The 12541-nt window shown below is 40.5% G+C and overlaps 1 protein-coding gene across 20 annotated transcripts in view; it reads right to left on the bottom strand.

The window, feature by feature from the left end:
- Positions 1-12541, bottom strand: part of RNF144B (ring finger protein 144B) — an 850456-nt gene that overhangs the window by 754508 nt on the left and 83407 nt on the right. For 18 of the 20 annotated variants that reach the window (XR_013830101.1, XR_013830102.1, XR_013830103.1 and 15 more), the window contains exon 1: positions 6444-6882. The exons of the other annotated variants lie outside the window; for them this stretch is intronic. The gene's annotated coding sequence lies outside the window, so the exon portion shown is untranslated. Of the gene's footprint in view, positions 1-6443; positions 6883-12541 lie in introns of those variants that run through there. 20 annotated transcript variants of the gene reach the window in all.

Below are 12541 nucleotides of genomic sequence, written 5' to 3'. Positions count from 1 at the left end.
ATTGGAGAGGATAATGTTTTACTAGGATACTTGTCTAGTTATTTAGGAATTTTTACACCATCTGTAAAAACTTTAAGATTTAGATAAATTGGTAAAGCACAATTAAAGGGACTAAGAGAAAAAGAAAGTTAATACAATGAAACAGCTGGATGTTACTTATGTAATAGAAATATTAATTTATGTAAAAATCCAGTTGATCTGTGGTGAGGGGTCTTAATTCCAGGCCATGATATGAAAGTCTAAGAGTTACTCAAGAACAAGGGACAAAACAGAAGAGACACATGAATGTTCTCAAAATGTTTACATGCCCCTGCAAGACACTGAGTCATCCCTGCAAAGTATTCATAAAAGGTATGAATGCTTCACAGTGACAGGGAGCTAACAAAGGGAAGCATTTTCAGGAAGAGTAGGTAGTGGGGAAGGTAGGGCTGAAGTGCTGCCTGTATAATGGAGAGACATTCTCAGGAAGCAGAGCAGAGATACTCTAGCAGAGCAGAAAGAAACAGTAATCCGAAGGTCCCACCTCTGCCTTGTTGGGAAAGCCCTCCCAATATCAACTAAGACTGACATGTTAGGCAACCAGCCCAACACAATCCAAAAATTAGTATTTTGTTGACCTTGGCATTTCTACCCAATGCAATGATTTATTTCACTGCTGGTTCACGTTCTTGACCAAAGCTATTAGTGACTCAAATGGTACTGACTGAACCTAAGAAAGTGCTGACCATCATCAGCCATTAGCCACTTGCTGAAATTCTACCCTAATACAGTTTGGAATGGAAGGTAGACCAGCTGACTGGTAGAGTACCAAGGGCTATGGACATTGGTGGTAAGTGAGGCAAGGGCTTATGCAAACCTCCATACTGGCCAGTGTTGTGGTTCTACTCCCTTACTACATCTTTGACCCATTCTCTGGCCATTCATCTGGCCTCTCAGGGACTAGATGAACCAGTGCACAACCAGTAATATCGGAAAAACAGTTCTAATACATGCCTTGAGAGGGCGAGAACAAACGGGAACACAGGCAGCCTCACTAGTAATCACAGAAATGGAATTACTCAAGTATATTTTATGTCTATTTAATTGCTTTGTAAAAGAATGAGTAGATGCATGACATCACAATAAGATACTTCATCATTATTTGAAAACAATAAAACATATTAGAAACTATTTTCTAGTACAGTCGTCCCCAGATATCCATGGGGGATTGGTTTCAGGATCCCTGGCAGATACCGAAATCCTCAGATGCTCAAATTCCTTTTATAAAATGGCCTAATACAGTTGGCCCTCCGCACCCGCGGCTTCTGCATCCACAGGTTTCACCAACCACAATGTAGGACCCACCAATATGAAGAGCTGACTGTAAAAACAAACCCAAGAAATGCTTAATTCTTAGCAATAATGGAGGTAAATATTCACCTACTCAGGCTTTGTGAGGTGGTAGCATTGCTGCAAAACACTGTTTATCACTGTGATAGGAAAGGGAACTTCGGTTTTCTTCCCCACTGTTTCGCAGCTTCATTCAGGGGAAATCAAGAGATGAAAAAATATTCAGTCTAAAATTCTTTTAGTTTTAACATCTTCATCTCAACAGGTTCCAGGATGTCAATAAGATTATAACTCTGTAACCTGGAGACCCGGTTTCTTCTAAAAATGGAACTGATATGCAAATATATCGCTACTAATTTTTTTGTGGGCCAAAAAGACAGATACTCCCTTAGGAGGGGAATCTTAAATATTACCAAAAACTGTTTTCTAGGCAGTCTCTTTGCTATTTGAAATTACGTAATGAATAAAGCCCATTATTTTAATAAGATCTATTTTTTCTAGCTTTATTGAGATATAATTAATACAAAAAAATTGTATAAGTTTAATGTATACAATGTAATGATTTGATATAGATATATTTTGTGAAATGATTACCATAATAAGGTTAGTTAACACTTCCATCACCTCAGTTACCATTTTTTTAAGATGAGAATAATCAGATCTAATTTTTATATTTTTTCCTACAAAGTACATAGGAGAAATATATGGAAAGACATATGAGATCACGACCAACAAAGTACATGATATTGTGATAAGCTAACTCTAAACCTTACAGAGTACAGGGCATCTGGGATGTCAAGTTTTAACATTTACAAAATGCCTAGCCTTCTAAAAAGCGCGTTTCTTTTTTCTTGCCTTCTTTCTGTATTCTCATTACCACTGAGAGGTAAGGCCCAGGAGGCGGAAAACCATTCCCAGCTTTCCTAACAATAAAAACTTATCAAAGAAGGTAGGAGTGAATATGAGAATAACAGCTCAATGATATTTTGGGCATTGTAATTTTACATTCATCATTGTAGGTCCCTCCTCAACACCACCGCTGTGCCCTGCCCGCCTCTTATTTAATCAGTGGGTCCCTTGCCTCCCACAATTATTCATACAGCCCTGCTGAATAATTGCCTTCTCCCTGCCTGGCATAACAACAAAGCTCAGAGGCAGGAAGGAACGCCACTTACAGGCAGGTCAGACAATGATGTAATTAACAGATCAAGGAGAAGTGTTATTTCAGAAAGCCCCATTGAGCAAGAGACAGGCTGAATTCCTGGGTTATGACACTACCAAGAAACTATAGTACCTAAAGAACGAATATCTAAACCAAAATGTTTTCTCCAAATGAATAAAAGCATGTGTAAATATTACGCTCTCCTGTGAAAGTTAAAAGTTGTATACAGACATTTTATAGACACAAATTTAAAACCAGTGTGGGAAAAGAACTCCTCCATCCCACACCAAGCAAGGTGCAGGGCGTGTATTTTTGTACATCTTTGCCAAATGAGTTTCTCAAGGAATCAAATACAGAAAAATGCAAAACGCAGAAAATAAGGTCAACCCACAAAGAATTGAACTCCATACGTTAGGTGCTATGGATGGAAAGGTGATTAAACATAGTCCCCACTTATAAAGCATAAACTGGTTGAGGAGGCTGTCAACAGACAGGTTCATATAATCATACACAGGACAATTCGTGGGTTTATAGCTTCAGCCACAAGTCCAACAAAAAAGAGAAATGAGATAGTCTTGTTCTATCTTCCCAAGAAAGACAAAGAACCAGTTGACTTAAGGTCTGAGACTCAAACTCATGACTGCAGAGGAATTAGAAACCACTGAGACATAGCTTTCAAAGCATGTTCTTTTTTTTTTTTTGCGGTACGCGGGCCTCTCACCGTTGTGGCCTCTCCCGCTGCGGAGCACAGGCTCCGGACGCGCAGGCTCAGCGGCCATGGCTCACAGGTCCAGCCGCTCCGCGGCACGCGGGATCCTCCCGGACCGGGGCACGAACCTATGTCCCCTGCATCGGCAGGCGGACTCCCAACCACTGTGCCACCAGGGAAGCCCCCCCAAAGCATGTTCTTTAATAGATACCACAAGCCATGTGATCAGAAGTATCCCCAGCTATGAATAAGAGAAGTGTATTTCACTTATATTGTTGTGTTTTCAATTCAAGCAAGGGAGCCAATCACAGATGAGAAGTTTCTCATTTCATGTTGCGAAAGCACTGATCACTTTCACTCTCTTTAATGTACAGTTTTCCATTTTTTAATAACTACTAAGGTATAATGCACTGGGTTTAGGAGTATTCATCCACCAAGTAAAGAGCAAATGCCAATGTTAATAAAAATAAAATGTTAGTGCAAGACCTCCCACATATGCCTAAAGGTGAAAAAACAAATTTAAAATTAAAATAATGAAATAAATTAACTTAGATGCTCTTATGCCTCTTTAAATTACTTAACACTCAGGTGACATCAGGGAAACATTATCAAAAAAAAAAAAAGCCCAAAAAACAAAAACATAATTAAAAGGACAAACATCAAAGTATTTTTCATTCTCAGGTAAAACAACATGAATTAAAATTACTATTCTAGTCCAAATTCACTTTCACTTCCAAGCTTATCCAGATTCTTTCAAGGCTGAGGCTACATCTTATACATCTTTATATACTCAGCCTCTAATCACTCAATACCACAGTAGATAACTTCTCTAATGTACATGGAGAAGAAATACTCAGGGCCTGATTCTCATCTGGATTCGTTTCCAGCAAGTCAAAAGCTGAAAATATTGATAATTTGTTATAGCTAAGGCACTTCAATAAATTAAGGCAGGCATCCCTGAAAAAAAGTCTAAGTACTCAAGAGCAGTGGCTGCAGATACCAGCTCCCCAAAGCTCAGCTTGGCCCAATTCCCATCTCCGAAATAATCAGTTGCACAAAGTAGGTTTAGTCCCCAAACTGTCTGGACTTTGTTCCTCCACCAACATCTGGGTTCAACATGATTCCTGACCTCTACCTCAAACTAGAGATTTCAAACACTAAGAACCTCACTCAACAGGAAAGTAATACCATAAGTCAAGGTCAGGGGAAACACAGAAGCCAGGACCAGCAGAAACAGTACAGAGAAATGATTCTGATGTCCTTAAAAATGTTCCTAAACATCTAAAATATTGAAACAACTTTTCAAAAAGGAAAACTTAAATATAAATTTCTCAGATTAAAATATTTGTATCATTCAAGAGAAAGACAGTTTCCAGAAAGCTAAATGGTCTTACCATTTAAATAAAATGAGCTTTTCTCTTTCTGATAGAGCATACTTTCCCCTCTGCTGTAGGGTTTGGCTCTGAAAACCTGGATCATAATCTGGGAGACCCAAAAGCTAATTATTATGTTTAAAAAAAGACATGTCTTAAACTGACCTAGTTTGGAAGCCTGGATGCCTTTAAATTGCCAATGAACTGAAACCATTCATGAGAATGGGGCTTTTGAATGCTGAGAATGTTCTTTGGGGCTCAGCACAAAGATATTTGGCATAGGTGACTGTAAATATTTGTAAAACTCTGGGTAAATGGACAGTGTTTGACCACACTCAGAACTCACGTCCAGCACAGTACTGTAGAAGCAAGTTATCTAGGGTGATTGGTTTGGGGGCGGGGCGGGGCGGGGGTGGCTGTTGGTTGAGGGGTTTTTTTTGTTTGTTTTAAATAAAAAGCCAAGCAATTCAATTCTGCTACTTGACATCTTTTTACATTTTCTATACCTTGAGTTTGTTTACTCATCAAGACAGTTCGAATTTATTTTCTTTCCCACTTTCCTAACTTTATGCGCAGCACAAAGAATAAAATTCCAGTCACAGGTGTGCAAAAGGGAAGACAGGAGTTTTATGAAAATGTGGCCTTGGACTTCCTAATACAATTCTCTCCACGTGGCCTTATGGATCTGATATAGATGTCTTTCTTTTTCTCGCTCTCTCTCCTCTTCAAGATAGCTTCAGAAATACTGAAGGGACTGTTACCCATGAAAAGGACTAGGGTCGAAAAGGGAGGACAGAGTAAGGAGGAGGGACCAGCAGAGGAATTAGATGTGAAAGGGACTGGGGACCAAGAGGCTCATCTCAGTGAAAGCTACAGCAGCCAGATACTTTAATTAGCCAGCAACTCAGTGAAGACTGGTTGGGTTCCTTTTGCCTCTTACCCACACCCTAAAAACTGAGTCATCTCAAAGTTCATTTATTTTGCTTCTGGGACTAGACTCCCGCAATCGGCTGCTTCAGAAACGTTAGGTACATTGTTCTTTAATTCATACCTGGCAACGTTCAAATAAACCTCCAGAAATGCCAGTTCAGAAGAACACTGCTAGTCCTATTGTGAGCCCCAGCTAATGTTTTGAAAAGATACGTGCTGCAGACAGAAATAAGAAAGCGAGACTGTAGTGCAAGCGTGAAGACAGAACATTTTTTCAGAAAGGGGAAATCATTTCTGAGAAATCCAAATGTGAGAAGTATATGCTTCAGGAACAGACTTACAGCAGAATCCCTGAAACTAGTAAGAAAAACAAAAGGTACCCTGGAAGGGGTAAGCTAAAGATAACTTTAGTCTGCTGATACAGGAATTGGTTTCATTTTAACTTAAACTTGAGAACAGCAATATAAGATCAGAGTTTCACCCTGTTTTATCAGCAGTTACACGACAAAATAAACAGCATAATATATGACCAAGATCCCACAGATAATAAAATATCTTATCCTCTAGGTATGTCAACGTATTGCTGTGCATTTCCAAATAGCAGAAGGCAAACATCTGAGATTATGCCAAGTTTGGTCTCCGCTGAAGACACAGCGAGGTTTGATCTAATCTGGAATTTTGCAATACATTCTGAAGAGACTGTTTTATTAGAAATTAAACGTTTCTTTTTACCTTTACAAAGGTATCTATTTTTTATAGTTAACAGGTGTTTCAGGCATTCAGAACGAATTCAGTTCTGTACGTTTTAAGCACTGGAGGCAGAAAATAAAGCTAAAAACCATGGTATCAGAGATAGTCTCTCGTCCTTTTTTCTTTTCTTAGTCCAACCCCACTGCTGTCTTGCAATGCCTGCAGCGTTTAAAAAGCTCGCTAAACCTACCTGGCAGGAGAGCTACGTTCCTCCCAGCCGCCGGGCTTCTCAGCAGACTCCCTCGCGCTCACCGCCAGCCGGGGCTGCTCGCACCCCGGGGAAGAGGAGTTGTTCCATTCTCTCCCTCTGCCGCTGACAGCTTCGCGCTCTGTAGGACTGCACAAGGGCTCGGGCTCCCAGACCTACTGGGCCGGAGGAGGAGTACCTGTAACCGCCTCCTGCCTCGGGGCACAGCTGCGATGCCCGGGAACCTTGCAGAGCGTGGGGCTCCGCACGCCAGCAGCAGCCCCAGGAGCCGCGCGTTTATTTATACAGGAAGCTCAGGCGCGGCACTTCCTACTTCCCATCTGGGTCGCTCTTCAACTGCAGGTGATGGTCTTAACCCTGTCTGAACCCGGCTGCCAGTGCGCCCAGAGCAGTCCCGCCCTCCTGCACTCACTCCACTTAGCAGGACTTCTCTCTTGTCCTTCTTGGACGGCTGCTTCAGAAATGCCGAGCAGGGTAGCCAGCAGCAGCCCCTAGTGTCCTTCCTTCTGCCCAGACAGGGGCACTTCACCTACTGGCTCTCAGAACTTGACGCTTCTCTGCACGCGTCCTCCCAGGACGCCTGTCTCCCTCCTTCCCAGCTCTTTTAAGTCTCTTGTTTCTACTTATAACAACCCAGACCTGCCTTCCCACCTTGCCGGAAAACTGTTTCTGTAGAAACACTTCCCATGCATGTTTCATCCAAAACACATGTACTCGATTTGTCCTTTTGCATCTAATGATAAAATTAGATCGCAGGCAAATCCAATCAGGACAGTCTCAGTTTACCTCATATAATACAGGCACACTTTTATGAAACAATGATTTTGCTGGAAGTGCTTTGTCAACAAATTATGTGGGGAACTGCTCAGTAACCTAACAGGTTGTACTCCAGCTAAAGAAAATGTAACAAAGTAATTCAGAAGCTGTGGGGTACTAGGATGCGCCTTCCTCACTCCAAAACCTCAGACACTTAGTCTGTGTGATGTTTATAACACATTACATACCTACTCACTCCCTACATCCGCCAAAGGTCACAATCACAGTCCCAACTCGGTTGAACATTCCCATTTAGAAACGTGGCTCTTCCGATCGGGAATCTTTCTGCTCACTCTGCACCCTCACTCTGCTTTTGCAACCACAGTCAGGAATGTGCTGCCTACAAGGAAGGGACTCACAGCCCTTTGTGGAAGGAATCCGAGCATGCCAATGAAGTATCAGCAGTAGGCACAGTGCCACAGGACACAAGCAAACTGCTTCTCGGCTCTCCACGTTGAAGAAAACCTCGAGGTCAACGCCAAGTGCGGAAGCACACAGTGTATCTCTGTGTATGGTGGTAGGACAGGCAGGAGGACCAGTCCACTAGTGGGGGAGGAAGGGAAGGAGGCGGAGGGAGATAAGATGGTAAGAAAACATACAGTGGGGACCCAAAATAATAGAACTGAAGGATAGTTGAGCTTGACAAGTCCTTCTAGCTAGTTTAGTCCAGACACCTAACTTATGTCCAGGGAGATTTAAGTGGTCGGCTTGAACCAGACAGGGGCAGAGCTGGAACGACACCTAAAGCTGTGTTAGATGAGAAAGGTATTTGTTAATGAAAACCACCCCACGGATGTCTAACTTCAAATTTAACAGTAGCTTAGGTTCTGGGATAAACAATCTCAAGATATTTTCTTGGTGTAGTGACCACTGTGGATGGACAGGAATCAGGAAAGATAAACAAAGCACGTTCTAAGAGGTTACTTTATTCATTAGTGTCAATACAAAACTCTGGTGCCTTAAACCAAAGTTCAACAGAGTCCACGTTTTCAATTACCATGCAATGAAGTTATAATCTCTTGTCAACAGGATAAGGGAAGAAGCTATTGCTAATATGAATGAAAACATGGGTTAAGCAATAATCATGCTGCCTGTTGCTGCAAATGGCAGACGGGAAGAAAAATACATTGTATAATTAAATAATATCAGCACTGATTATTTTCAAGTTTATAAAATCTGCATGCAAATTTTTTTTTTTTTTTTTTTTTTTGCGGTAAACGGGCCTCTTACTGTTGTGGCCTCTCCCGTTGCGGAGCACAGGCTCCAGACGTGCAGGCTCAGCGGCCATGGCTCACGGGCCCAGCCGCTCTGCGGCATGTGGGATCTTCCCAGACCGGGGCACGAACCCGTGTCCCCTGCATCAGCAGGTGGACTCTCAACCACTGCGCCACCAGGGAAGCCCTGCATGCAAATTTTCATAGAACTAAATAAACATATAGAACACTACAGTATTACGTGAACAACTCTTTCAGATCTGGAATAAAATACATAAGAAAAAATTTAACCAAGGAGGTGAAAGATCTGTATACTGAAACCATAAGACACCGATGAAAGAAATTCAGGACAGAAATAAGTAGAAAGACATTCCGTGCTCATGGACTGGAAGAATTAATATTGTAAAGATGTCCACCCTACTCAAAGCAATCTACAAATTCAATGCAATCCTATCAAAATTTCAATGGCATTTTTCACAGAAATAGGACAAACAATCCCAAAATTTGTGTGGAACCACAAAAGACCCCAGATAGCCAAAGCAATCTTGTGAGAACAAAGGTGGAGGAATCACACTTCCTGATTTCAAACTATATTACAAAGCTATGGTAATCAAAACTCTTTCAGATCTGCCTAACGAATCCACAGCGTGCATCATCCTCTCAAGCATGTATTGATCTCCTCCCAGACAAGCTGCTTGATGTTAGGAAGACAGACATAAGTTGGACACGGCCCCTGTCCTCAAAGAGCTCTCAGTCCAGGGAAGGAGTCAGACAAGCAAATCAATTATCAGGATACTATGGTGTGTATGTATGTGATACAACAGACTGAAACATGATGTGCTTTGGGAGCACAGAGAAGAATTTAACTAAAGGAAAGGGGCTGGTAAAAAGAATCAAGGAAGGCCTTCCCTGAGAAAGTGACTTAAAGCTGATACTTCAAGGAGCCAAGTGGGGAAGGTGGAAAAAGGTGAACCAGTCAGAGGCAAGAGCCACTGCAAATGCCTAGAGATGTCAGACTTTAGGTGACACTTTTCATAATTCAGACAGAGCAGATGCATTCAGAAGTAAAGAATGAGGGCTTGAACTAACATAGTGGCAACTGGCATGAAAAGGAAATGAACAAATGGAGAGAGAGCTCAGAAACAGAATTAATGGGACTTGATACCTGATTGGATGTAGGGAATGAGGGAGAAAGAAGAGCCCAGGCTGCTGGTACCACTAATTGAGAGTGAGAATAAAGGAGGAGCAGCATAAGGAAAATGATTCCATTAAATCCTGCAGAATCTGAGGTGTCTCTGGGACATATAGAAGACTTGTCTAGTAGGCTGTCAACAGAGAGAGATCTGGAGTAGAGGGTCTTTTAGGAATTACCACCATTTAGGTGGTGACCACGGATGAGATTACCAAGAGCTGAGGTCACCCACAAAAGGTTGCAAGCTGTAGAGGGACAAAGGGGCTTTCGACCCATACACAATCTATCACCCACCAATTATTACGTAACCTTAAACAAGATATTTAACATACCCAAAACTCAGTTTGCTCATGCACAAAATAGGAATGATGATATTCATCTCATAGGTTGTTGTGAGGCTCAAGGAGAGGTTTGTAAAGTAGCTAGCACAGTGTCTGATGGCACTATATGAGTTGTGGAGGTAGTGCAGTGAATGTCACCTCCTAGAATTGTGTGGTACACAACCTGCTCAGCTGTACAGCACGGCCCTGGCCTGATACACAAAAGAAACTCAATCAGCATTGTTCACCTTAGAAGGAAGGGAAAAGGAGAGAAAAAAAGAAAAGAAAGGGATCAGAAAAGAGAGCCCAAAGGAACGCCAGTATTTATTTAAAATGTAGGTAGAAGAGGAGCCCTCATATAAGCCTAAGAAGGAACTGCTTCACTCAGACCACAAAAGTAGATGTAACATTTGATATCTCAGACTGAGAAGTAAAATCCAGTCACCTCAATCTACAAAAATATTTTTTTATCTTTCTGAGCAATGATAGACATAATATAATAAATTGTTCACCAGAGATTGCAGTCATATTGACTTTCATCACAATAGAGAATTTCCTAATCTGAATCACAGACCTTCCTAAAGAAAAGGCAAACAAAATCTTGGCATTAATGGTAAGTAATCCAAACCACAGGAATTGTATTAACTTGTAACATACCTAAAGTCATGTAAAAGCAAGACCAAGATGAATCTAACACATACTTATATAGCCAAAATGCAAATATAGAAATATAGTTACTAGATTACTAGATATGCATGTGTAAGATACTTATGTAATATATGCCATATTATATAAAATGTAACATGTAACAGATTATATATAACATACATTGTAGTCCTACGTAAGAAGGAAATCAACAATGGAATTTCTTTTTGGAGAATTACTCTCATTAATTAATATAAAGAAATATCAAGATTCATTCTGATGCCACTGAAATTACTCTTCTCGTCTACCTTAGTATATGTTAGTAACACACACCTTAGACTTGACATCTTAATTACATCCTGCGATAAAACATTTAAAAAAATTTTTTTAATGATTTGTTGAGTTTCAAGAAATCAGATGAAAGAACACAAGTACTGGGAAACCAGCTTCTGCAACAGGTGCAATTCTCTCTCCATGGGAAAAGATTTAAGGCAAAGGTCATGGTATTCTGCCAGTGACAATTTGGTCATTTCTCATTTAGAGCTACCATTTCATTCACATTGTTCTGTTGGATCTACTGGGGCTCATCTTATACATACATTCAACATTTATTGAGGGTATTGAGTATAGAACAAAGACTAAGACACAATACAAAAATAAAACTAAAAAATCACAAAATAATATAAGAGAAACTATGCCAGAGATTCGTTCAGGGTGGCATGACAGTCAAACTACATGGAAACTCAAAATATGACCCAGAAATGATCACCCAGCTACATCTGACTTGATAATAAGAGTTTTCAAAAAGCTGGAAACATCATTTTGGTTTATTTCATGCATACAAGAGCATCTCAACATCTCACAGAGCAAGTCAAAACCAGCTGGGACCCAGTAAGAAAAACCTGACCAGAATGGTCATCATCAAAAAGTCTACAAACAATAAATGCTGGAGAGGGTGTGGAGAAAACGGAATCTTTCTACACTGTTGGTGGGAATGTAAATTGGTACAACCACTATGCAGAACAGTATGGAGGTTCCTTAAAAAACTAAAAATAGAACTACCGTATGATCCAGCAATCCCACTCCTGGGCATATATCCAGAGAAAACCATAATTCAAAAAGATACATGCACCCCAGTGTTCACTGCAGCACTATTTACAATAGCCAGGACATGGAAGCAACCTAAATGTCCATCGATAGATGAATGGATAAAGAAGATGTGGTACATATATAGAATGGAATAAAAAAAAGAATGAAATAATGCCATTTGCAGCAACATGGATGCACCTAGAGATTATCATACTAAGTAAGTCAGACAGAGACATACAAATATTATATGATATCGTTTATATGTGGTGGAATCTAAAAAAGATGATGCACATGAAGTTATTTACAAAACAGAAACAGACTCACAGACTTCAAAAACAAACTTATGGTTAACAAAAGGGAAAGGTGGGGGAGAGGGGTTAAATTAGGAGCTTGGGATTAACGTATACACACTACTGTATATAAGATAGATAATCAACAAGGACCTACTGTAATAGCACAGGGAACTCTACTCAATATTCTGTAATAACCTGTATGGGAAAAGAATCTGAAAAAGAATGGATATATGTATAACTGAAACACTTTGCTGTACACCTGCAACTAACACAACATTGTAAATCAACTATACCCCAATATAAAATAAAAATTAAATTTAAAAAAATTTGAAAAGAAAAACCTGACCAGAATAATCTCATACTGCCATTGCCATCATTCCACACAAGAGCCCATCATGACCCGAGGTGAAGGGCTGAACAACAAAACTCCTAACATCCTACATATAACACCACTAGCAAGCTGGGGTTATGGACTGATGAGAAAATGGAATTCAGCACTCTTGTTCATCAC

Source organism: Stenella coeruleoalba (genome assembly GCF_951394435.1).
Source record: "Stenella coeruleoalba genome assembly, chromosome: 10".
Classification (NCBI taxonomy): domain Eukaryota; kingdom Metazoa; phylum Chordata; class Mammalia; order Artiodactyla; family Delphinidae; genus Stenella; species Stenella coeruleoalba.
The sequence above is the reverse complement of the archived record's forward strand: the minus strand, read 5'-3'. Positions and strand labels throughout refer to the sequence as shown.